This window comes from Bufo bufo, chromosome 2, assembly GCF_905171765.1.
Source record: "Bufo bufo chromosome 2, aBufBuf1.1, whole genome shotgun sequence".
NCBI classification, from domain to species: domain Eukaryota; kingdom Metazoa; phylum Chordata; class Amphibia; order Anura; family Bufonidae; genus Bufo; species Bufo bufo.
Window position 1 is genome coordinate 353233663 of NC_053390.1, and position 25529 is coordinate 353259191.

A 25529-nucleotide genomic window follows, 5' to 3' on the forward strand; every position below is an offset into this window, starting at 1 on the left:
GCCCAGATGTTCACCCATTCTGACCGCAATCTAATGTCAATCACTGGTGACATCATCATGAGTCGCAGTCAGGCCTCCAGAAATTCCACAACTACTGTGCCTCCAGATGGTAAGGCCACGGTCATACGTCTTGGAGTATGCTTGGTAGAGATTCAAGGCTGGCACTCCGATTTCTGCCACATATGTGCAGGTGAATGGCATGAGGAACAGTCTCATTCAATGGAGATAATCCATGATATTCGTACATTCATACGTCTGTATGAATGAGTCCGTTCCGCAGTTTTTGCATAACGGGTGCGGACCCATTCATTTTAACTGGGCCGCAAAAGATGCGGACTGTCTGCACCCGTTCCATTCTTCGGCCCGCGAAAAATATAGAGCTTGTCTGCAAACACGGACATGAATAGGCATTTCTTTAATGGGCTGCCCGTTCCGTTCCGCAAATTGCAGAACTCACACGGGCAATTTGCGGACAGTAAAACACGGCACGGTTGTGTGAATGCGTCCTTAACTCGTGGCATTTTCATTATGATTTTTTTCCCTGTGGCACACACACACAAATTAACATACCCCAGGCATTTGCACTTGATAGGAGAAGTTAACAGATTTAATGAGGATTTAGGCACAGAATCTGTGCCATGAACATGTGAACAAGCCATATGAGAGGGGGACGACTCTATAGGCCCATGCAAATGACCTTATCCGCTTTGCGGTTCGCAAATCGCAGAGCCACAAAATACGGATGCGGTCCACATTTGCCAATAAAGAAATGTATACATGAATGCCTGTAGGAGAAAAACCCGTAAAACGGTGGAGAAATAGTTTATTTTTTTCAAATTCCACCCCATTTGGATTTTTTTTTGCCACTACATTGTATGCCATATTAAAGTACAAGATAAGCCCTCATACATCTATGTGAACGGAAAAATAAAAAAAGTTATGGCTCAAGGAAAATAGCAAAGAAAAAAGAAAATGCAAAAACGTTAAAGGGGCTATCTAATTCTAACCCCTATTATGCCCAGGCACCGCATACAGAAAAAACTTATGCCCAGTGGGGGGGGTGCAGCCAATTGCAGGCCGCCTCAGAAATGAGCCTCACTAGCATCACCCGCAATGCTAGGGAAGCTCGTTCCCATCGTGGCCTGCTATTGACTGCCCCCCATGTCTCTGGATGTTTTCATCTGCGTGACAGGATGGAGGCAGTGGCGGCTGTGCGGGCATCAGGAGCGACGCGGGTGCCGGGAAATGAGGTAAGTAAGGTGCCCAGGCATTTTGGAGGGCATTATAGTGTTCACATAGCCACCAATCATATTCACTCCCCCCCTACAAGGTGACTGATGTGTTGGGGGGGACCTGTAGACTCATAGAGGACTCAGGAGTCCAGTGTGCTTCCCCCCGGGGGGAAGGGGGGGAGTAGGAGCAAAGCACACTGTCCTCCTGAGTCCTCTATGAGCCCCCCAAAACCCTACTGCTTGCTGCTGCCCTCCCCCCCATCAAGAATATCCATATCCAAGTTTCTGAACTTTTTATTAAATCTCCTGCTGTCCTCTTACTGTGGCACACTGTGTTCACTGTTCAGACCGGTCCGGAGCGATCCTTCAGTCTGGGGGGTCTGCCTATCTTGGCAGTACGCCACTGTGTGTCTGTCATATATGCACTTTAAGGGCACCTTCAAGTGGCGGTATATGCCACTGGAATTTTGGCAGGTAGTTTATAGCCACAACTGCACCTAGATGGGAGATGTCCTTTCTTGGCGTCAGGGTCCAGACAGAAACTGCTTTAGGCCAGGACACGTGTCTGCTCGCAGATTTTTCTATTCATTGGAGCTAAGCCACGAGCGGTTCCACGGCGTCAGGGTGAACAACTGCAGCAGAAACCACCATGTGAACATACCCGAATGGTTGTCATTAGTGCGTTGTCACCACGTGAGAGACCTAGAGAACTTGGAAATGACTGTAAGAATATTCATAACTCTCAACCCTAGGATATTGCTTGTAATGACAGTAGGGTCATCGTCCTTTAGACAGTATGTCACTGCAAACAAGTCCAACCCTGATGACATGTTTAGGGTTTTTGCACTTTCTGCTTTGCTCAGTTACAACACGCAGCTTAAGTTTGTACCATATTGGTGCATTTCTCAATTTTCTTGTGGAGTAATGCATTGCGGTGAACAAAGGAACTGATGAAGATTGTGCAAGGTCTTGTATGTTGGAACACCCACACTTCCAGCAACATTTCCTGCCATTATTTTTCAGATATCATTACACATCTAAGTATTTTCATTTATTTTTCTTGACCTGATCATCCCAATAATTCTACCTAAAAGGGGTTCTTTGGGAATGAAGAAAATGAAAATACTTAAATATTACTTTAGTATAAATATATTCTCAAATACCTTTCATTAGTTATAATGGCTCATCAGGGGAAATAAAATGGCCGCCGCCCTATTAGTACACACAAAATCTGTCCTCATCACACAGCAGGACAAGTTACATCACAACACTGAGCTAAAGAGCTGCCTCATCCTCCTCTCTGCTCTACTTGTTAGTTCACGAGGAGACATGAGGTAGAGAGAGGATGGACAGAACAGACTGTAGTAATGTGGGGCACTGCATATAAGTGCTGCTGCTCATCAGCCACATCCCCACCTCCTTTCTGTACTTCATGTCTCCTCATGAACTCCATTCCTACACGAATTCAGCTGAAGATCTTATCAACTGTATTCAGGATCATAATCCCTTACAAGTAGGAGAGGAGGATGAGGCAGCTCTTTAGCTCAGTGTTGTGAAGTAACTTGTCCTGCTCTGTGATTAGGACAGGTTTTGTGTGTACTAATAGGACAGTGGCCATTTTATTTCACCTAACGCTTGCTCCCTAGACAAAATGAGCCATTATCCCTCATGAAAGGTATTTGCGAATATATTTATAATAAAGTAATATTTAACTGGGTTTTCCCATCTCAGACAATAGGGGCATATCCTAGCGATATGCCCCCATTGTCTGATAGGTGCGGGTCCCACCTACAATGAGAATGGAGCTGGGAAAGCATCCGAAGTCGATTCGCTCATCCCTAGTGGCGACTTATTTAAGAAAAAAAAAAAAACGGACGTCAAGCCGTGGTAAATGACCCCCAGAGTGTTAGGTATGCGCCTCTAATATTAGCAGGGTGCAGACCCGCATGAGAATGGAAGACTAATCAATAGAAAAGCCGAGGAACTCATATATACACGGCTGAAACATGCATGAACTGTAATCTTTATTTCATATACACAAGGATTGGACTCTCATCGTAATGAAAAACAGCTGGAAAAGCAACATGCTATTCCAAAAAAACATATCCCGGACCCATGATAAGGTCAAGAGACTCCGGACCATGATGCCGCCGGAGGCTCCGCAGCTCTGTCTCTTATTATAGCAAGAAGTAGGGTTCACTCAAGACAACAGAACCCACAGCACAATAACTGAAGGACCCCACTATAAGTGAATGGCATCCGCTGGGTACTGTTGGTATCCGTCCTATGCCCAGTATACAAGAATTTACCACTTCCGGGGTTAGGCAGGCAGGACAAGCTGTAATACAGTGTCACGTTGTCAGCTTAGCCTATAAACCTACCAAATAACTGCAATAAAGCCGCATTCAGAATAAGTCAAAGTGTAACCACCAAGTGTGCAGACATTGGAGCACTGCTGATCAGTCTGAAGATATATAGGGCAGTTATCACACAATGCTACCTGCCACTATATATTACACAGTGATATCTATACGACAGTGCTGGTAATTAGAGGTGAAGCACCTTTTTTGTCAAGTCGAAAGCCGACTTTTATGGCGGAAACAGCCAGATCCCAGTCGGATCCCATTGAAGTCAATAGGGATCCGATGTTCCCAGCATTATCTGGCTATGCTGGATACAGTGAATTCTAACAGGCTGTTCCTCTGCCAGAACAGCCTGACGTATTTTTTAAAATGCTGATGTGAACGAGGCTTTATCTGTCCGAATAATTTCCACTTCATTGAACTACAAGTATTGACTCCCATAGTGAGAAGATTTGAATTAGTCGTGGTGGACACGCTGACTATCAGCCTAAATACGCAGGGGATGTGTAAACAAATAGCACCCCCTTCCTTGCCAGATTCTTGTGGTGATTTTTACTCAATATGATATGTATTTTGATGCAGATCAGTAAAAGTCATACTCTAAGGAAATACTACAATCACCATCCGGAGCCACAGCCAGCAAACTCAGAAACAGCTACCAGTCTTCCTAACCAATCCAGCTGATAGAACGCTAAGGCTAGGTTCTTCACCAGAGCCTGTCACAAGGCCGAATGGACTCGGCTGCTAGGGACCCAGGATACACGGGAATGTGGAGTCGGAAAATCAAAGTTCTGACTCTGACTCCTGTATTCTAGCACACTCCGACTGACTCCAATTTTACTGTAGTAAAATGGTAACATCAGGCTTTTTCTCATCATCATGTAAGTAATCATATAGAACATAAAACATAGAACGTATATAGAATATAAAACATATTTCTTGGAGTACAATTTTTTTTCTCCTCTATGGAAAGAATCATACTTACCTGCTACCCGTAGCTCTGGTCCTGCGTACTAGCTACATCTTCTGGTCCACGGCTTGTTTACTTCCTCCCAGGCATGGGCATGATCATCTGCTCCACTACAGCCAATAACTGGCTGCAGTGGTAAACATGTCCACAAGAAACACATGACTGCAGAAGCCAGTCATTGGCTGCAGTGAAGCAGGGGACCATGCCAGTGCTGGGAAGGAAGGAAACAAGCCCCAGATCGGAAGATGGACACAAGGGAGCCAGCGTGCAGGACTGTAGCGGCGGGGAGTAGATAAGTATAATTATTTCCATAGTGGAGGCAGGCTGCCGAAATGTTACTTTTTCCTGGACAACCCCTTTATTACTGTCTTCCTGTTCTGTCTAGCAATTCTGAGTTGACTGCAGGCATGCATCTAGTGAACTTCCTTCTCTGGTCTTCACTACTGAGCATGTGCAGTACAGTTTCAGGCATTGTAAGTAAGGACCTTCTAGCAGCATGAAGATATCTAGTATAAGGGACATGTGAGAAAACAGAGAGATAAGAACTGATTTTCTATCACCACTAGAACACCCTGATTATCATTGTTTATAGTATAAGGGCAGGAGAGAACACAGGAGAGATGAGAACTGATTATCACCACTAGAACACCCTGATTATCACTGTTTATAGTATAAGGACAGGAAATAACACAGGAGAGGTGAGAACTGATTATCTATCACCACTAGAACACCCTGATTATCATTGTTTACAGTATAAGGACGGGAGAGATGAGAACTGATTATGTATCACTAGGACAGTAGAGATGAGAACTGATTATGTATCACCAGGAGAGAATAAATGTTAGAGACCTTAAATTGACAAAATATAAAATATATTTTTGATTAAAGGGAACCTGTCAGTGGCAAAAACCACCCCAAACCGCCAGCAGTACCTTCAAGTAGCCGGCAGTGTGTTTCTAATGATGATTTTCTTCCTGCAGTCAGATGCGGTAAAAGCAGGAAAAAATATCTTTTATCCCCTGAGCGTGCTATTTTCTAGTCACTCTTGAAGTCAAGGGGGCAGTGGCCTCCTTGCTTCAAGTCACGGTAACTACGCCCCCTTCCCTGCCCCTTCGCTGTGATTGACAGCGCTTATGCCCGACAGCCGGCTGGCTTTGCCGAACAGCCGGCTGTCAGTCACAGGAGAAGGGGCAGGGAAGGGGGCGTGGTTTAATTAACTACACAGTAATAATAGCAGATATTTTTAAGGCTAAAATCGGAGTCGGTACATTTCCAAAACTAGCTCCGACTCTGAAATTACATCCATGGAGTAAGGTTGCATAAAACTGGTACGAGCTCGCTAGAAGCAGACCTACCAGAATGACTGGATAAAAAGAGTAGTGGATAAGTAGAGTCAGAACCAGGAGAGATTAATTAAACCCAAACTGCAAACAAGGGGCTAATCCAGAAACTAGCCATGGTTAAAATACCAGGAAAATCAGTAGAAGCCAATTCAACAGATGAGGAGTTAATCCAGAAAACAAGCGGCGTTTGGTACACAGAGGGATAACGAGCAGGTCTAGAGTTCAGGTACACAGCACAGAGGTACAGAGGCAGGACGCATGAAAGCAATCACCAGCGGCTGGTCATGACTGAGTAGCAATCCCCAGCCTAGCTCCGGGAATGGATGCTGAGCCAGGAACCTGATTTGCTCGGCTTTCAGCCTCACTGATAGGTCGACCAGCCGGGGCTTGACTCATCAGCAACCCTCCCAGCCATGCACAGAATTTTGGTTGGGTAAGTACCTGGCAGATACTTTTAATTCAGTATACCCTGTCATGTCCCTTTAGATTACAAATTATTGGTCATATGACTGATCTGGCACTGTGTCATGGCATCCATTATGAATGGAAGTCACAAGCAGATGTGAACCTAGCCTTACCTTAAGAAGTAATAATAAAATAGTTAGCAAGTAGGATATTCTTTCTTGCCCTTTCAATCTTCATGTGCCAATGTAAATAACATTAACTAACATGTGCCACTGTAACTAACATTAACCCCATGTTGCCCATTATGTGAGATGGTACTTTGGGGGTCACTTACTATTATTGTGAGGCACATAGGGTCCAGTTCAAAAGCATGTGCCTAGCCTGACTTTAAAAATAAGTGACCCCCATATGTTTTTTGCCTGCCTTTATTTTGAAGCAGGCTAATCACTCTTTCACTGTGTGGGTGTGGGCCGGGTACCTGTTATGCTGGCTGCTTTTCAGTGCACTAGTGCACACTGACTCTGGGGCTCGGGCTGACGATGGGGAGGGCACAAGACACTCAGGAGGAGGAGGAGGCTTCTGCCGCTGCTGCTGTTCGCCGAGCTCACTAGCTCAGACGGCGCAGCAGTTTATTACCTCCCCTGTCCCTCCTCCTGCTTTAATTAGCCGCACATTCATTGGTGGCAGTGGTGTGGGCAGCTTCAGAGCCCGCTCATTTCATTGAGCTCAGCGGCGGCCGCGTCATAGGAGGGAGGGACTCCCTCCCTCCGTCCCTCCATCCCTCCCTCCCTCCTTCTACACTGTCTGGCCACAGAACATAGCACGCGCCGAGTGCCATGTTCTCTCATAAGAGAAGATACTAGGCTGCGCAGTATCGATACTGGTATAAAAGTATCGATTGGGTATCGAAATTTCGATACCCGATGCAACCCTACCTGGAATACCCCTTTAATGAACACTGGGATATCCTGGGGAGGTCAATGTAAGTCCCAGTGCACACTTTGCAGTTTTGAGGGTCTTTTTGTGTGTGCTTTTCAGTTTAACCCCTTCAGGACACAGCCTTATTTCACCTTAAGGACCAGGCCATTTTTTGCAAATCTGACCAGTGTCACTTTAACCACCTCAGCCCCCAGTGCTTAAACACCCTGAAAGACCAGGCCACTTTTTACACTTCTGACCTACACTACTTTCACCGTTTATTGCTCGGTCATGCAACTTACCACCCAAATGAATTTTACCTCCTTTTCTTCTCACTAATAGAGCTTTCATTTGGTGGTATTTCATTGCTGCTGACATTTTTACTATTTTTGTTATTAATCGAAATTTAACGATTTTTTTGCAAAAAAATGACATTTTTCACTTTCAGTTGTAAAATTTTGCAAAAAAAAACGAGATCCATATATAAATTTTGCTCTAAATTAATTGTTCTACATGTCTTTGATAAAAAAAAAATGTTTGGGTAAAAAAAAAATGGTTTGGGTAAAAGTTATAGCGTTTACAAACTATGGTACAAAAATGTGAATTTCCGCTTTTTGCAGCAGCTCTGACTTTCTGAGCACCTGTCATGTTTCCTGAGGTTCTACAATGCCCAGACAGTACAAACACCCCACAAATGACCCCATTTCGGAAAGTAGACACCCTAAGGTATTCGCTGATGGGCATAGTGAGTTCATAGAACTTTTTATTTTTTGTCACAAGTTAGCGGAAAATGATGATTTTTTATTTTTTTTCTTACAAAGTCTCATATTCCACTAACTTGTGACAAAAAATAAAAAATTCTAGGAACTCGCCATGCCCCTCACGGAATACCTTGGGGTGTCTTCTTTCCAAAATGGGGTCACTTGTGGGGTAGTTATACTGCCCTGGCATTCTAGGGGCCCAAATGTGTGGTAAGGAGTTTGAAATCAAATTCTGTAAAAAATGGCTAGTGAAATCCGAAAGGTGCTCTTTGGAATATGGGCCCCTTTGCCCACCTAGGCTGCAAAAAAGTGTCACACATCTAGTATCTCCGTATTCAGGAGAAGTTGGGGAATGTGTTTTGGGGTGTCATTTTACATATACCCATGCTGGGTGAGAGAAATATCTTGGCAAAAGACAACTTTTACCATTTTTTTTATACAAAGTTGGCATTTGACCAAGATATTTCTCTCACCCAGCATGGGTATATGTAAAATGACACCCCAAAACACATTCCCCAACTTCTCCTGAATACGGAGATACCAGATGTGTGACACCTTTTTGCAGCCTAGGTGGGCAAAGGGGCCCATATTCCAAAGAGCACCATTCGGATTTCACTGGTCATTTTTTACAGAATTTGATTTCAAACTCCTTACCACACATTTGGGCCCCTAGAATGCCAGGGCAGTATAACTACCCCACAAGTGACCCCATTTTGGAAAGAAGACACCCCAAGGTATTCCGTGAGGGGCATGGCGAGTTCCTAGAATTTTTTATTTTTTGTCACAAGTTAGTGGAAAATGATGATTTTTATTTTTTTTTCTTACAAAGTCTCATATTCCACTAACTTGTGACAAAAAATAAAAGATTCTAGGAACTCGCCATGCCCCTCACGGAATACCTTGGGGTGTCTTCTTTCCAAAATGGGGTCACTTGTGGGGTAGTTATACTGCCCTGCATTCTAGGGGCCCAAATGTGTGGTAAGGAGTTTGAAATCAAATTCTGTAAAAAATGACCAGTGAAATCCGAAAGGTGCTCTTTGGAATATGGGCCCCTTTGCCCACCCAGGCTGCAAAAAAGTGTCACACATCTGGTATCTCCGTATTCAGGAGAAGTTGGGGAATGTGTTTTGGGGTGTCATTTTACATATACCCATGCTGGGTGAGAGAAATATCTTGGTCAAATACCAACTTTGTATAAAAAAATGGGAAAAGTTGTCTTTTGCCAAGATATTTCTCTCACCCAGCATGGGTATATGTAAAATGACACCCCAAAACACATTCCCCAACTTCTCCTGAATACGGAGATACCAGATGTGTGACACTTTTTTGCAGCCTAGGTGGGCAAAGGGGCCCATATTCCAAAGAGCACCTTTCGGATTTCACTGGTCATTTTTTACAGAATTTGATTTCAAACTCCTTACCACACATTTGGGCCCCTAGAATGCCAGGGCAGTATAACTACCCCACAAGTGACCCCATTTTGGAAAGAAGACACCCCAAGGTATTCCGTGAGGGGCATGGCGAGTTCCTAGAATTTTTTTTTTTTGTCACAAGTTAGTGGAATATGAGACTTTGTAAGAAAAAAAACAAATCATAATTTTCCACTAACTTGTGACAAAAAATAAAAAATTCTAGGAACTCGCCATGCCCCTCACGGAATACCTTGGGGTGTCTTCTTTCCAAAATGGGGTCACTTGTGGGGTAGTTATACTGCCCTGGCATTTTCCAGGGGCCCTAATGTGTGGTAAGTAGGTAAATGACCTGTGAAATCCTAAAGGTGCTCTTTGGAATGTGGGCCCCTTTGCCCACCTAGGCTGCAAAAAAGTGTCACACATGTGGTATCGCCGTATTCAGGAGAAGTTGGGGAATGTGTTTTGGGGTGTCATTTTACATATACCCATGCTGGGTGAGAGAAATATCTTGGCAAAAGACAACTTTTCCCATTTTTTTATACAAAGTTGGCATTTGACCAAGATATTTCTCTCACCCAGCATGGGTATATGTAAAATGACACCCCAAAACACATTCCCCAACTTCTCCTGAGTACGGCGATACCAGATGTGTGACACTTTTTTGCAGCCTAGATGCGCAAAGGTGCCCAAATTCCTTTTAGGAGGGCATTTTTAGACATTTGGATACCAGACTTCTTCTCACGCTTTGGGGCCCCTAGAATGCCAGGGCAGTATAAATACCCCACATGTGACCCCATTTTGGAAAGAAGACACCCCAAGGTATTCAATGAGGGGCATGGCGAGTTCATAGAAATTTTTTTTTTTTGGCACAAGTTAGCGGAAATTGATATTTTTTATTTTTTTCTCACAAAGTCTCCCTTTCCGCTAACTTGGGACAAAAATTTCAATCTTTCATGGACTCAATATGCCCCTCACGGAATACCTGGGGGTGTCTTCTTTCCGAAATGGGGTCACATGTGGGGTATTTATACTGCCCTGGCATTCTAGGGGCCCTAAAGCGTGAGAAGAAGTCTGGAATATAAATGTCTAAAAAATTTTACGCATTTGGATTCCGTGAGGGGTATGGTGAGTTCATGTGAGATTTTATTTTTTGACACAAGTTAGTGGAATATGAGACTTTGTAAGAAAAAAAAAAAAAAATTCCGCTAACTTGGGCCAAAAAAATGTCTGAATGGAGCCTTACAGAGGGGTGATCAATGACAGGGGGGTGATCAATGACAGGGGGGGTGATCAATGACAGGGGGGTGATCAGAGAGTCTATATGGGGTGATCACCCCCCTGTAAGGCTCCATTCAGATGTCCGTATGTGTTTTGCGGATCCGATCCATGTATCCGTGGATCCGTAAAAATCATACGGACATCTGAATGCAGCCTGACAGGGGGGTGATCAATGACATGGGGGTGATCAGGGAGTCTATATGGGGTGATCACCCCCCCTGGAAGGCTCCAGGGAGACACCTGTATGTGTTTTGCAGATCCGATCCATCTATCAGTGGATCCGTAAAAATCATGCGGACATCTGAATGGAGCTTTACAGGGGGTTGATCAATGACAGGGGGGTAATCAATGACAGGGGGGTGATCAGGGAGTCTATATGGGGTGATCACCACAGTCATTGATCACGCCCCTGTAAGGCTCCATTCAGACGTCCGTATGCGTTTTGCGGATCCGATCCATCTATCAGTGGATCCGTAAAAATCATGCGGACATCTGAATGGAGCTTTACAGGGGGTTGATCAATGACAGGGGGGTAATCAATGACAGGGGGGTGATCAGGGAGTCTATATGGGGTGATCACCACAGTCATTGATCACGCCCCTGTAAGGCTCCATTCAGACGTCCGTATGCGTTTTGCGGATCCGATCCATCTATCAGTGGATCCGTAAAAATCATGCGGACATCTGAATGGAGCTTTACAGGGGGTTGATCAATGACAGGGGTGTAATCAATGACAGGGGGGTGATCAGGGAGTCTATATGGGGTGATCACCACAGTCATTGATCACGCCCCTGTAAGGCTCCATTCAGACGTCCGTATGCGTTTTGCGGATCCGATCCATCTATCAGTGGATCTGTAAAAATGATGCGGACATCTGAATGGAGCTTTACAGGGGGTTATCAATGACAGGGGGGTGATCAGGGAGTCTATATGGGGTGATCACCTCCGTCATTGATCACTCCCCTGTAAGGCTGCATTCAGACGTCCGTATGTGTTTTGCGGATCCGATCCATCTATCAGTGGATCCGTAAAATTCATACGGACCTCTGAATGGAGCCTTACAGGGGGTTATCAATGACAGGGGGGTGATCAGGGAGTCTATATGGGGTGATCACCTCCGTCATTGATCACTCCCCTGTAAGGCTGCATTCAGACGTCCGTATGTGTTTTGCGGATCCGATCCATCTATCAGTGGATCCGTAAAATTCATACGGACCTCTGAATGCAGCCTTACAGGGGGTTATCAATGACAGGGGGGTGATCAGGGAGTCTATATGGGGTGATCAGGGGTGATCAAGGGTGAATAAGGGGTTAATAAGTGACAGGGGGGGGGTGTAGTGTAGTGGTGCTTGGTGCAACATATTACTGAGCTACCTGTGTCCTCTGGTGGTCGATCCAAACAAAGGGGACCACCAGAGGACCAGGTAGCAGGTATATTAGACGCTGTTATCAAAACAGCGTCTAATATACTTGTTAGGGGTTAAAAAAAACACATCTCCAGCCTGCCAGCGAACGATCGCCGCTGGCAGGCTGGAGATCAACTCTCTTACCTTCCGTTCCTGTGAGCGCGCGCCTGTGTGCGCGCGTTCACAGGAAATCTCGCGTCTCGCGAGATGACGCGTATATGCGTGATTGTGCGCAGTGCTGCCACCTCCGGAACGCGAATCTGCGTTAGGCGGTCCGGAGGGGGTCAAGTGGTGATAACCTTAAAACGCTTTTACTTATCCAGGCCATTCTGAGACGTTTTTTCGTCACATATTGTACTTCATGACACTGGTTAAATGGAGTAAAAAAAAATCTTTTTTATTTATAAAAAAATACCAAATTTGCCAAAAATTTAGAAGTTTCAAGTTTTAGAAGTCCAAGTTTAAATTTCTCTGCTTCTATAATACATAGTAATACCTACAACAATAGTTATTACTTTACATTCCCCATATGTGTACTTCATGTTAGGATCATTTTGGGAATGACATTTTATTTTTGGGGGACGTTAAAAGGCTTAGAAGTTTAGAAGTAAATCTTGAAATTTCTCAGAAATTTTCAAAAACCAACATTTTAAGGACCAGTTCAGGTCTGAAGTCACTTTGTGAGGCTTACATAATAGAAGCCACCCAAAAATGACCCCATTTTAGAAACTACACCCCTCAAGGTATTCAAAACTGATTTTACAAACGTTGTTAACCCTTTAGGTGTTCCACAAGAATTTATGAAAAATAGAGATACAATTTAAAAATTTCACTTTTTTGGCAGATTTTTCATTTTAATATTTTTTTTCCAGTCACAAAGCAAGGGTTAACAGCCCAAAAAAACTAAATATTTATGGCCCTGATTCTGTAGTTTACAGTAACACCCCATATGTGGTCATAAAATGATGTACGGGCACACGGCAGGGCGCAGAAGGAAAGGAATGCCATACGGTTTTTGGAATGTAGATTTTGCTGGACTGTTTTTTATTTACACCATGTCCCATTTGAAGCCCCCCTGATGCACCCCTAGAGTAGAAACTCCATAAAAGTGACCCCATCTAAAAAACTACACCCCTCAAGGTATTCAAAACTGATTTTACAAACGTCGTTAACCTTTTAGGTGTTCCACAAGAATTTATGGGAAATAGAGATACAATTTCAAAATTTCACTTTTTTGGCAGATTTTCCATTTTAATATTTTTTTTCCAGTTACAAAGCAAGGGTTAACAGCCAAACAAAACTCAATATTTATGGCCCTGATTCTGTAGTTTACAGAAACACCCCATATGTGGTCGTAAACTGCTGTACTGGCACACGGCAGGGCGCAGAAGGAAAGGAATGCCATACGGTTTTTGGAAGGCAGATTTTGCTGGACTTGTTTTTTGACACCATGTCCCATTTGAAGCCCCCTGATGCACCCCTAGAGTAGAAACTCCAAAAAAGTGACCCCATTTTAGAAACTACGGATAGGGTGGAAGTTTTGTTGGTACTAGTTTAGGGTACATTGATCGCTTGCTATTACACTTTTTGTGATGTAAGATGACAAAAAATGGCTTTTTTTACACGGTTTTTATTTTTTTACGGTGTTCACCTGAGGGGTTAGGTCATGTGATATTTTTATAGAGTAACTTATTACGGACGCAGCGATAACTAATATGTATACTTTTTTTTTATTTATATAAATTTTACACAATGATTTCATTTTTAAAACAAAAAAAGTCATGTTTTAGTGTTTCCATAGTCTGAGATCTATAGTTTTTTCAGTTTTTGGGCGATTATCTTGGGTAGGGTATGATTTTTGCGGGATGAGATGACGGTTTGATTAGCACTATTTTGGGGTGCATATGACTTTTTGATCGCTTGCTATTACACTTTTTGTGATGTAAGGTGACAATATTTTTTATATATAGCACAGTTTTTATTTAAATTTTTTTACAGTGTTCATCTGAGGGTTTAGGTCATGTGATATTTTTATAGAGCCGGTTGATACGGATGCGGCGATATATTTAATATGTATACTTTTTTTTATTTATGTAAGTTTTACACAATAATATCATTTTTGAAACAAAAAAAAAATTATGTTTTAGTGTCTCCATATTCTGAGAGCCATAGTTTTTTTCAGTTTTTGGGCCATTATCTTGGGTAGGGTATGATTTTTGCGGGATGAGATGACGGTTTGATTGGCACTATTTTGGGGTGCATATGACTTTTTGATCGCTTGCTATTACACTTTTTGTGATGTAAGGTGACTAAATTTTTTATATTTAGCACAGTTTTTATTTTAATTTTTTTACGCTGTTCATCTGAGGGGTTAGGTCATGTGATATTTTTATAGAGCCGGTCGATATGGACCCGGCGATACCTAATATGTATACTTTTTTTTTTTATTTATTTAAGTTTTACACAATAATATTTTTGAAACAAAAAAAATATCATGTTTTAGTGTCTCCATAGTCTGAGAGCCATAGTTTTTCCAGTTTTTGGGTGATTACCTTAGGTAGGGTCCCATTTTTTGCGGGATAAGATGACGGTTCGATTGGCACTATTTTGGGGTGCATATGACTTTTTGATCGCTTGCTATTGCACTTTTTGTGATGTAAGGTGACAAAAAATGGTTTATTTAGCACAGTGTTTTTTTTTTTTATATGGTGTTCATCTGAGTGTTTAGGTCATGTGATATTTTTATAGAGCCGGTCGATACGGACGCAGCGATACCCAATATGTATACTTTTTTTTTATTTATGTAAGTTTTACACAATAACAGCTTTTTTAAAACAATAAAAATGATGTTTTAGTGTCTCCATATTCTGAGCCAAAGTTTTTATATTTTTTGGGCGATTGTCTCAGGTAGGGGCTCATTTTTTGCGGGATGAGGTGGTACTATTTTGGTGGGCAAACACCTTTTTGATCGCTTGCTGTTGTACTTTTTCTTATGTAAGGTGACAAAAAAATTGTTTATTTAGCACAGTTTTTATTTTTTACGGTGTTCATCTGAGGGGTTAGGTCATGTGATATGTTTATAGAGCCGGTCGATACGCACGCGGCGATACCTAATATGTCTATTCCCCCCCCCCCCCCCCTATTTTTTACAAATTTTTTACCAATTTTTTTTACTTTATTTGGGGAAAATGACGTTTTTGTTTATTTTTACTTGAAACTTTTAATTCTTTTGGGGGGGACTCTTTATTTTTTCAACATTTTTTTTCACTTTATTTTTTGTCCCACTTTGGGACTTCAACTTTTGGGGGTCTAATCCTTTGCAATGCATTCCAATACTTCTGTATTGGAATGCATTGGCTGTATGAGTAATACTGTGTGTATTACTCATACAGCTTCCGGGGCCTGTGAGATCCAGGGGGCTGGATCTCACAGGCACGTCACAGGAAGGCAGCGGCGATGCCTCAGGAAGGCATCGCACTGCCTTCCATGCCATCGGGTCCCCCCTACAGCCCCATGGGGACCCGATGGCACCGCCGCCGCCCGCACATCAAAAAGCCGCAAACCGGAGGTCTGAATTGACCTGCGGTTTGCGGCGATTGCCGACATGGGGGGGTCACGGGACCCCCCCGCACATATAGCCGAGGTGCCTGCTGAATGATTTGAGCAGGCACCGGCTTCCGATCACCGCCCGCCGCGCGGCGGTGATCGGAAATTTTCAGGACGTACCGGTACGCCCTGTGTCCTTAAGTACCAGGACATCAGGGCGTACCGGTGCGCCCTGTGTCCTGAAGAGGTTAAAGGAGAAGTGGGGACTACAGGGAGGAAAAGTAGGGTTAAGGGCTCATGCACACGAACATATTTTTTTCCGAGTTCGTTCTGTATTTTTGCGGCCCGTATGCTGAACCATTCATTTCAATGGAGCCGCAAAAAAAAATTGGAAATGACTCCGTATGTCCGCAAGTCCATTCCGCAAAAAAATTGATTCTTGTCCGTTTTGCGGACAAGGACAGGCATTGTTACAATGGATCTGCATTTTTATTTTTATTATTTGTGTTTTGTGGACGGCAAAATACATACTGTCGTGTACATGAGCCCTAAGTCTGAGTTCACATCAGTGTTTAGCTTTCCGTTCTTCTGAACCTTCCTGCGTGCAGTACTTTTTTCCATCTAAAGGATCTTAGATGGAAATGCTCAAATGGATGCCAACTGATGCAATAAGATCCATTTTTTTTACCGGATCCAGTTTTTTGTTTTTTTCTCTTCTTCTGACGGATCCGAAAAACGGAAAGCTAAACGCTGATGTGAACTCAGCCTAAAACGTTTAGAATTCTTCTCTTATTTTTAACCATTCCTATCTGCATAGGTGCAGATTCATATACTTTTCTATTAAAGTGGTTGTTTCACTTTAGCAAGTGGCATTTATCATGTAGAGGAAGTTAATACAAGGCACTTACTAATGTATTGTTATTGTCCATATTGCTTCCTTTGCTGGCTTCATTCATTTTTGCATAACATTATACACTGCTCATATCCATGGCTACCACCACCCTGCCAATCCAGCAGCGGTAGCCGGGCTTGCATTTTACAGGAAAAAGAGCTGGCCTCTCTGGTGGCCGGGACCTTGGGAGCACACATAGGCACGCATGTGCAGCAGATGCCATCCCGGCCAACTGTAAACAAGCATAAGTGTATAATGCGAAGGAAAAAAGAATTAATCCAACAAAGGAAGCAATATTTCAAAGATTTCACCTTTCATTTTTTAGAGCTCCTTTGGAAAATGAAAGGTGGAATCTGATTGGTTGCTGTGGGTAACAAAACCAGTTTTCCTTTACACCAGTTTTGATAAATCTCCCCCATTGAAAGAATTTGTGCCAAAAAAATCACTAGTTAATTTAAGTGACAAATTTAACAAATAGTGTGTGATTGACATTTCATTGTCAAATTTATTGTATCTGCTGCACAGTAATTTTTCAGAAAGAAATAGCAGGGGGCAGGTACTTCTGCACCCTGACAGAATTTCTATAATATATGCCAAAAATTGGCAGAAATTGCAGCACAAATCTACCCAAGCTCATGCAAATTTATTAAGAGGCCTGTGCATCTTACCTTAGTGCAGTTCTGGCATATGAAGCTCAAGTCTTAATAAACCCCCCAATCTCGCTAACATTTAGTAAGGTAGCAGCTTATCAGTAATGTGTGAGTACAGAAGATACTTATTGTTGAAGGAAATATTAATTATTAATATTTATCAGTGGGATGAAGAGTTGATAGGGAATTGAATCTAGGGAAATTTAATACACTTCCCTCTACACTCCGTATTTTTCACTTTATAAGACACACCTGATGATAAGACGCACCTAGGTTTTTGTGGAGTAAATTAAGAAAAGAAAATATTTTGAACCAAATGATGTGCTTTTGAACTAATAGGAGGTCTGTGGATGGCGCACTGTTATGGGGGATCTGTGGAGGACACTAATTGGATGATCTGTGGAGGACACTTATTGGATGATCTGTGGAGGACACTGTTATGGGGATCTGTGGAGACAGTGTTATAGGGGGATTTGTGGAGGACACTTATTGGGGGATCTGTGGATGACTCTGTTATGGGGGGATCTGACCCCATTACATTAGGCCCCAGTAATAGCAGCCCAGCCATCACATATAAAGTGTATGCAGCAGCCCCTAGCAGTGCTGCTTTGCTAAACTAGCAGTAATGGCTTATTTGCAGTACTCACTATGCATATAATATGTCATATTAAAATAGGATACCATGGTGAAATAAAGATTGATTAGGGATGTGAAATCTATAATAATAAGAAATATATAGGCCCTTAGTTCGAGGTGTAGGATCGCGTTTGTGCGATCATAAACCTCCGATCTGACACTACACTTTAGCCCTGCAATCGCGAACCTCCGATCCGACACTACACTTTAGCCCTGGTAAGTTCCCATGGAGATGGGGAAGCCTGTCAGAGGAGAGTGTGGTCTGGGTGTATGTAGGCGGCTCAGGGAGGCTTGAGCGAGCCCTGGGAGGATCGTAACTGCTGATGTCCCGGGGCTAGGAGCAGACACAGGGGACAGCAGCCGGCGGCAGAGACAGAATCAAGCCGCCATCCAGGCATCACAAGCGGCACAGACCCATGGACAAGCAGGAGAGGTGGGCGGGTAGGGTGGAGAGCACGGCACACCCCTGTTCACGTCATGCCGCCACGCTCGCCTAATATGTCTATTCGGTTTATAAGATGCACAACCACTTTCCCCCCACTTTTCGGGGGGCGGGGGGGGGGGGGAGTGCGTCTTATAAAGTGAAAAATACGGTATATATAATTTTCCAATTGATTCCAAATTGAGGTCTTAGCAATGGCTACATGGTACTGTAAAGATACCCCCATCATTGTGCCCCAGTAACATGTGTGACAGGCAGTGGCGGATCCAGAGCCTGGTCTCGGGAGGGGCACTTTCAGATTTTTTTCTGTCCGCCGCCACAAAACAATGGTGCTTATAGAACAGACTACACAGTGTAGCGGTATACTGTATATTGTGTGGCACAGTGTAGGCTATACAGGGAGTGCAGAATTATTAGGCAAGTTGTATTTTTGAGGATTAATTTTATTATTGAACAACAACCATGTTCTCAATGAACCCAAAAAACTCATTAATATCAAAGCTGAATATTTTTGGAAGTAGTTTTTAGTTTGTTTTTAGTTTTAGCTATTTTAGGGGGATATCTGTGTGTGCAGGTGACTATTACTGTGCATAATTATTAGGCAACTTAACAAAAAACAAATATATACCCATTTCAATTATTTATTTTTACCAGTGAAACCAATATAACATCTCAACATTCACAAATATACATTTCTGACATTCAAAAACAAAAACAAATCAGTGACCAATATAGCCACCTTTCTTTGCAAGGATACTCAAAAGCCTGCCATCCATGGATTCTGTCAGTGTTTTGATCTGTTCACCATCAACATTGCGTGCAGCAGCAACCACAGCCTCCCAGACACTGTTCAGAGAGGTGTACTGTTTTCCCTCCTTGTAAATCTCACATTTGATGATGGACCACAGGTTCTCAATGGGGTTCAGATCAGGTGAACAAGGAGGCCATGTCATTAGATTTTCTTCTTTTATACCCTTTCTTGCCAGCCACGCTGTGGAGTACTTGGACGCGTGTGATGGAGCATTGTCCTGCATGAAAATCATGTTTTTCTTGAAGGATGCAGACTTCTTCCTGTACCACTGCTTGAAGAAGGTGTCTTCCAGAAACTGGCAGTAGGACTGGGAGTTGAGCTTGACTCCATCCTCAACCCGAAAAGGCCCCACAAGCTCATCTTTGATGATACCAGCCCAAACCAGTACTCCACCTCCACCTTGCTGGCGTCTGAGTCGGACTGGAGCTCTCTGCCCTTTACCAATCCAGCCACGGGCCCATCCATCTGGCCCATCAAGACTCACTCTCATTTCATCAGTCCATAAAACCTTAGAAAAATCAGTCTTGAGATATTTCTTGGCCCAGTCTTGACGTTTCAGCTTGTGTGTCTTTCAGCCTTTCTTACCTTGGCCATGTCTCTGAGTATTGCACACCTTGTGCTTTTGGGCACTCCAGTGATGTTGCAGCTCTGAAATATGGCCAAACTGGTGGCAAGTGGCATCTTGGCAGCTGCACGCTTGACTTTTCTCAGTTCATGGGCAGTTATTTTGTGCCTTGGTTTTTCCACACGCTTCTTTTGACCCTGTTGACTATTTTGAATGAAACGCTTGATTGTTCGATGATCACGCTTCAGAAGCTTTGCAATTTTAAGAGTGCTGCATCCCTCTGCAAGATATCTCACTATTTTTGACTTTTCTGAGCCTGTCAAGTCCTTCTTTTGACCCATTTTGCCAAAGGAAAGGAATAATTATGCACACCTAATATAGGGTGTTGATGTCATTAGACCACACCCCTTCTCATTACAGAGATGCACATCACCTAATATGCTTAATTGGTAGTAGGCTTTCGAGCCTATACAGCTTGGAGTAAGACAACATGCATAAAGAGGATGATGTGGTCAAAATACCCATTTGCCTAATAATTCTGCACTCCCTGTATGTGTATAACAAACATATTTCACATGAAAACTTACAATTACTTGGCTTGGCCCTTGGGGATCTCGGACGCCACTTCAACACTTTGGCTGGGGGGTTCGGCGGAGCTGATGTGTTTTATCCTAATGAGAAAGATTTCATAATAAGGATTTGGAGACGGGGCAGAGGGATAGCAGAGCAGGGAGAGGCTGGTGCTGCTACTAGGGGGTCATACCATGGGGGAGTAATAAAGCCCCCCCCAGTAGAAATAATTCTCCTTATAATGTGACAGTGCAAAAAATACCCCCTTGTAATGCCCCCAGTTGAGCTAATGTCCCCATAGTGCCCCCATAATGTCCCAGTATAAAATACCCCTATATAGTGCCCCCAGTAAATGCCCCCATAGTGCTCCACACCCTCCTTCCTCCTAGTGTCCCCCATAATGTACCAGTATAAAATGCTCTAGTAGATGCCCTCAGTGTCCCCCATAATTTGCAAGTATAAAATACCCCTTCTTAGTGCCCCCCGTAGATGATCCCATAGTACTCCTCTCCCCCCTTCCCCATAGTACCCACCATAATGTGTCCCAGTATAAAATTCTACTGTACAGAGCGCCCATATAAAAACCCCTTCTTTGTGGCCTCAGTAGATGCCCCTATAGTGCCCCCAATCATGTGCCAGTATTAATAACAGCCCCCCATGTGCCAGTATTAATAACAGCCCCCCATGTGCCAGTATTAATAACAGCCCCCCCTGTGCCAGTATTAATAGCAGCCCCACATGTGACAGTATTAATAACAGCCCCCCCTGTGCCAGTATTAATAATAGCCCCCCATGTGCCAGTATTAATAACAGCCCCCCCTGTGCCAGTATTAATAGCAGCCCCCCATGTGACAGTATTAATAACAGCCCCCCATGTGCCAGTATTAATAACAGCCCCCCATGTGCCAGCAATAACAGCCCCCCCTGTGCGAGTAATAACAGCCCCCCTGTGCCAGTAATAAAAGCCCCCCTGCCAGTAATAACAGCCCCCCCCCGCCAGTAATAACAGCCCCTCTGTGCCAGTAATAACAGCCCCTCTGTGCCAGTAATAACAGCCCCCCTGCCAGTAATAACAACCTCCCGCCAGTAATAACAGCCCCCGCCAGTAATAACAGCCCCCCGTTAGTAATAACAGCATTGTATATATAAAAAAAACCAAAAAAAAACATACTTACCTCTATGTCAGCGATGCGATGCAGGCCTCTTCTGGCCTGTGTCCTGCGCTGTATGGCTCAGGCGGCGCGATGACGTCATCGCGCCGGCCTCTGATAGGCTGCAGGCACTAGGCCAGCAGCCTATCAGAGGAAGGGAAAGGGACACGCCTCTCCCTCCCCTGCCGCAGCACAGGCATCTGTATCGCTGTCTTGAGGACGGCGATACAGATGACTGGAGATGAGCGCTTCCACAATGGAAGCGCTCATCTCCCTGTGCTCCGCCGCCGCCGCCGCCAGCTCGGGGAGGGGGGGGGGCAATTGCCCCGTTGCCCCCCCCTGGATCCGCCACTGGTGACAGGTAACGGCAACATTACCGCTGCGTACTGTTTATATAATTTTTACAATTAGTTTGGATTGTAAAATGTAAAAAGAGATAAATGTGATAAAAGTCATGTGAATCACACAAGTAAGGTGAATACATGCAGCGGTGTCTATGCCATACATTGCCTGTCACCATGAAGCTCCACTATAGACATTGGGGTAAAAAAATAAAAATACTATGTTTTATTGAAGTTCATTTGTTTTTCAGGTTTTGGAAACGGTTAAGATATGATAAATGAAATATCTCTGTAGCTAGTCTGAAACATGGCCGCTCTGTTAGCAAACAGTCCTGCTCAGTTCTTGTCTAGCTGTAAGGTATTTGCTATTGACTTAGTTACATAGTTGTCATGGCAGTACAGGTACAGACAGGCGTGTAGGCATTTCACACCCTTTTACTACATTATATTTCAGTACAAATAATATCCTGGTGGCTGCACTGGTGTGAAACCAATTTATTTTATCCTCAGATTATAATAAAGACTTTCATCAGGGTTTGTGCTTTGGGCGTTGACTGAGGTTGCTGGAGCAGTAAAGTATCCCGTGCTCCATTCACACTTAAAGGGGTTATCCCATGATTAATGTAAACAAATGAAAATCAGACATCATATAGTACATGGCAAACTCTTTCTAACAAAGCTAGAACCAGACCTGTACCTCACATGGGTCCAGAGATCTCCCCATTCATTGTTCTGCAATGTCCTTCCTGCTGTAGCTTTCTCCCTGTCACAGCTCAGGCGCTGTGTCAGTTCTGCTGCAGCTCTCTCCCTGTCACATTTAAGAGGGTGTGTCCTTTCTGTGGAACATCTCCCTGTCGCAGCGGGGGGCGGTGTCCATTCTTCTGCAGCTCTCTCCATGTCACAGCTCAAAGGATGTGTCCTGTCTGTTGCAGCTCTCTCCCTGTCACAGCTCAGGGGGTGTGTCCGTTCTGCTGCAGCTCTCTCCCTGTCACAGTTAAGAGGGTGTGTCCTTTCTACAGAAAATCTCCCTGTCACAGCTCAGGGACACCTGCTTTTTTCCTGTCATAGTCACAGCTTCTAACAGTAGGTATGGCCGTTGGCAGAAATGAGGATGTGCAACCTGCATCTCAATGATGTTACTGAGCTGGACTGAGAACTAAAGATAAGAACAGATGTCTTTCTACAGATACATATTATTCAATAACTCACTGGCTGTACAATATTTTTAATTACATGCAAACACAAAATTATTTAGAACCAGGTGCTGGTTTGAAAAATGCTTCCGTGGGGTTCCGAACCGTGCTTCCATTCCGCATCTCCGTGATTGCGGACCCATTCAAGTGAATGGCTCCGCATCCGTGATACGGAGTTCACACGGGCCGGTGCCCATGTATTGGTGGCAGTGGGCAGCTCCGATCGGTTACCATGGCAGCCAGGAGTCACACTACTGAAGTCCTGGCTGCCATGGTATGTTAGTGAGCAGCATTATACTCACGTGCGCCGTGGCCGCCGGGCGCTCCTTCTGCTCATAGGTCTGTGCGGCGCATTGCTAATGCTATAAGCATTAGCAATGCGCCGCACAGACAGAAAAAGGATCGCCCGGCGGCCACGGCGCACGTGAGTATAATGCTGCTCACTAACATACCATGGCAGCCAGGACAATCACCCGGGACTACTGGATTCATTCTATGGAGGAGGTCAGGAGTGTGATACCAGTACATTACAATTTTATATTGGTTCTCCTGAAGAAGTACCGACATAGATGATTTCGCTGCCCTCCTCCATATAAGGTGCCAGAGTGAGTCCGACAAGGCCCTCCCCAGATATTCCTCCCACCGCACCATGTAGGAATGCCTTTGGACCCGATCAGGGAAGGGAGTCAGCAATATGGAGTAAATCTCAGAAATTAAACCTTTCGCATGTACCCCTTCCCTGCAAAGACGTTCAAAGGGAGTCGGGAGGGAAACTGTGACCCCTGAAAAGACGGACTGGGCAAAGTGCCCATGGTAGGTCTCCAGAATGGACCAAAGTAGTGCATGTCTCGTTGCTTTTCCATTGACCCACGGTCACTGAAAAAAATAAGGTTTTGTGAAAAAACTCAGTAAAATCAGTGGATATGTGTTCTGTCCATGAGTCACTGATGTGTGACTAAGCTCTTAGAAGTTTTCATTAGCTTCTTAGTGTTCAGAAATGTCTTTCTACGCCTGGTTTGGGATTCCTCTCTCATGTGATGCATACAACCCTGCAGGAGAGTTCATGCTCTGCTTTGCTAAGTTAATATTTCATCTTTGGGATTACAGGTAGAACTACAGTGGATATAAAAAGTCTACACACCCCTGTTAAAATGTCAGGTTTCTGTGCTGTAAAAAAAAAAGAGACAAAGACAAATCATTTCAGAACTTTTTCCACCTTTAATGTGACCTATAAACTGTACAACTCAATTGAAAAACAAACTGAAATCTTTTAGGTGGAGGGAAGAAAACAAAAAACACTAAAGTAATGTGGTTGCATAAGTCTGCACACCCTCTTATAACTGGGGATGTAGCTCGGTTCAGAATGAAAGGGATTCTGTCATCAAGATTTTCGATATGGAGCTGTTCATATTATCCTCTCAGTCTCCATTATCTAATTAAAAATGTACTAGTTTTACTCCCACCTGTCCTTTCATTTTGGATAAAAATCGGTTTTATTAATATGCTAATTACCTTACTAACAGCCGCGCCCCTTATCTCGTAGCCCAGCGCCACCCCACTGCTAATTATGCACTCCTCTCATCGCCGATGGTGCACCGTAATCTCGCGCATGCGCCCTAAATCCACTGGTCAGCGCCCGCGCGGTGTCCTGGCAGCAGCCTCAGCGAACGAAGCGTGCATGCACCAGCTGTCTGCGCACTTCGCCCGCGGGCGATGACCAGTGGATTTAGGGCGCATGCGCGAGATTACGGCGCTTGCACGCTTCGTTCGCTGAGGCTGCTGCCAGGACACAGCGCGGGCGCTGACCAGTGGATTTAGGGCGCATGCGCGAGATTACGGCGCACCATCAGCGATGAGAGGAGTGCATAATTAGCAGTGGGGCGGCGCTGGGCTACGAGATAAGGGGCGCGGCTGGACACAACCGGCCGGAGGAACAGCCCCTTGGGCATGTTAGTAAGGTAATTAGCATATTAATAAAACTGATTTTTATCCAAAATGAAAGGACAGGTGGGAGTAAAACTAGTACATTTTTAATTAGATAATGGAGACTGAGAGGATAATATGAACAGCTCCATATCGAAAATCTTGATGACAGAATCCCTTTAAGCAATCACATTCAAAATCCTGTTAAATAGGAGTCAGCATACACCGGCCATCATTTAAAGTGCCTCTGATTAACCCCAAATAAAGTTCAGCTGCTCTAGTTGGTCTTTCCTGAAATGTTCTTAGTGGCATCCCACAGAAAAAGCCATGGTCCACAGAGAGTTTCCAAAGCATCAGAGGGATCTCATTGTTAAAAGGTATCAGTCACCAAAAGAACACCATACCCACAGTGAAGCATGGTGGTGGCAGCATCCTGCATTGGGGCTGTTTTCTTCAGTTGGAACTGGGGCCTTAGTTAAGCTCGAGAGAATTATGAACAGTTCTAAATACCAGTCAATATTGGCACAAAACCTTCAGGCTTCTGCTAGAAAGCTGAACGTGAAGAGGAACTTCATCTTTCAGCATGACAACGACCCAAAGCATACATCTAAATCAACAAAGGAATGGCTTCACCAGAAGAAGATTAAAGTTTTGGAATGGCCCAGCCAGAGCCCAGACCTGAATCCGATTGAAAATCTGTGGGGTGATCTGAAGAGGGCTG

General features: G+C 44.0%; 1 protein-coding gene across 1 annotated transcript in view; it reads left to right on the forward strand.

Annotated features, from left to right (window-relative positions):
• The window catches only part of DOCK8 (dedicator of cytokinesis 8), a 193897-nt gene that overhangs the window by 1265 nt on the left and 167103 nt on the right, over window positions 1-25529 (forward strand). The gene's annotated exons all lie outside the window — the stretch shown is intronic.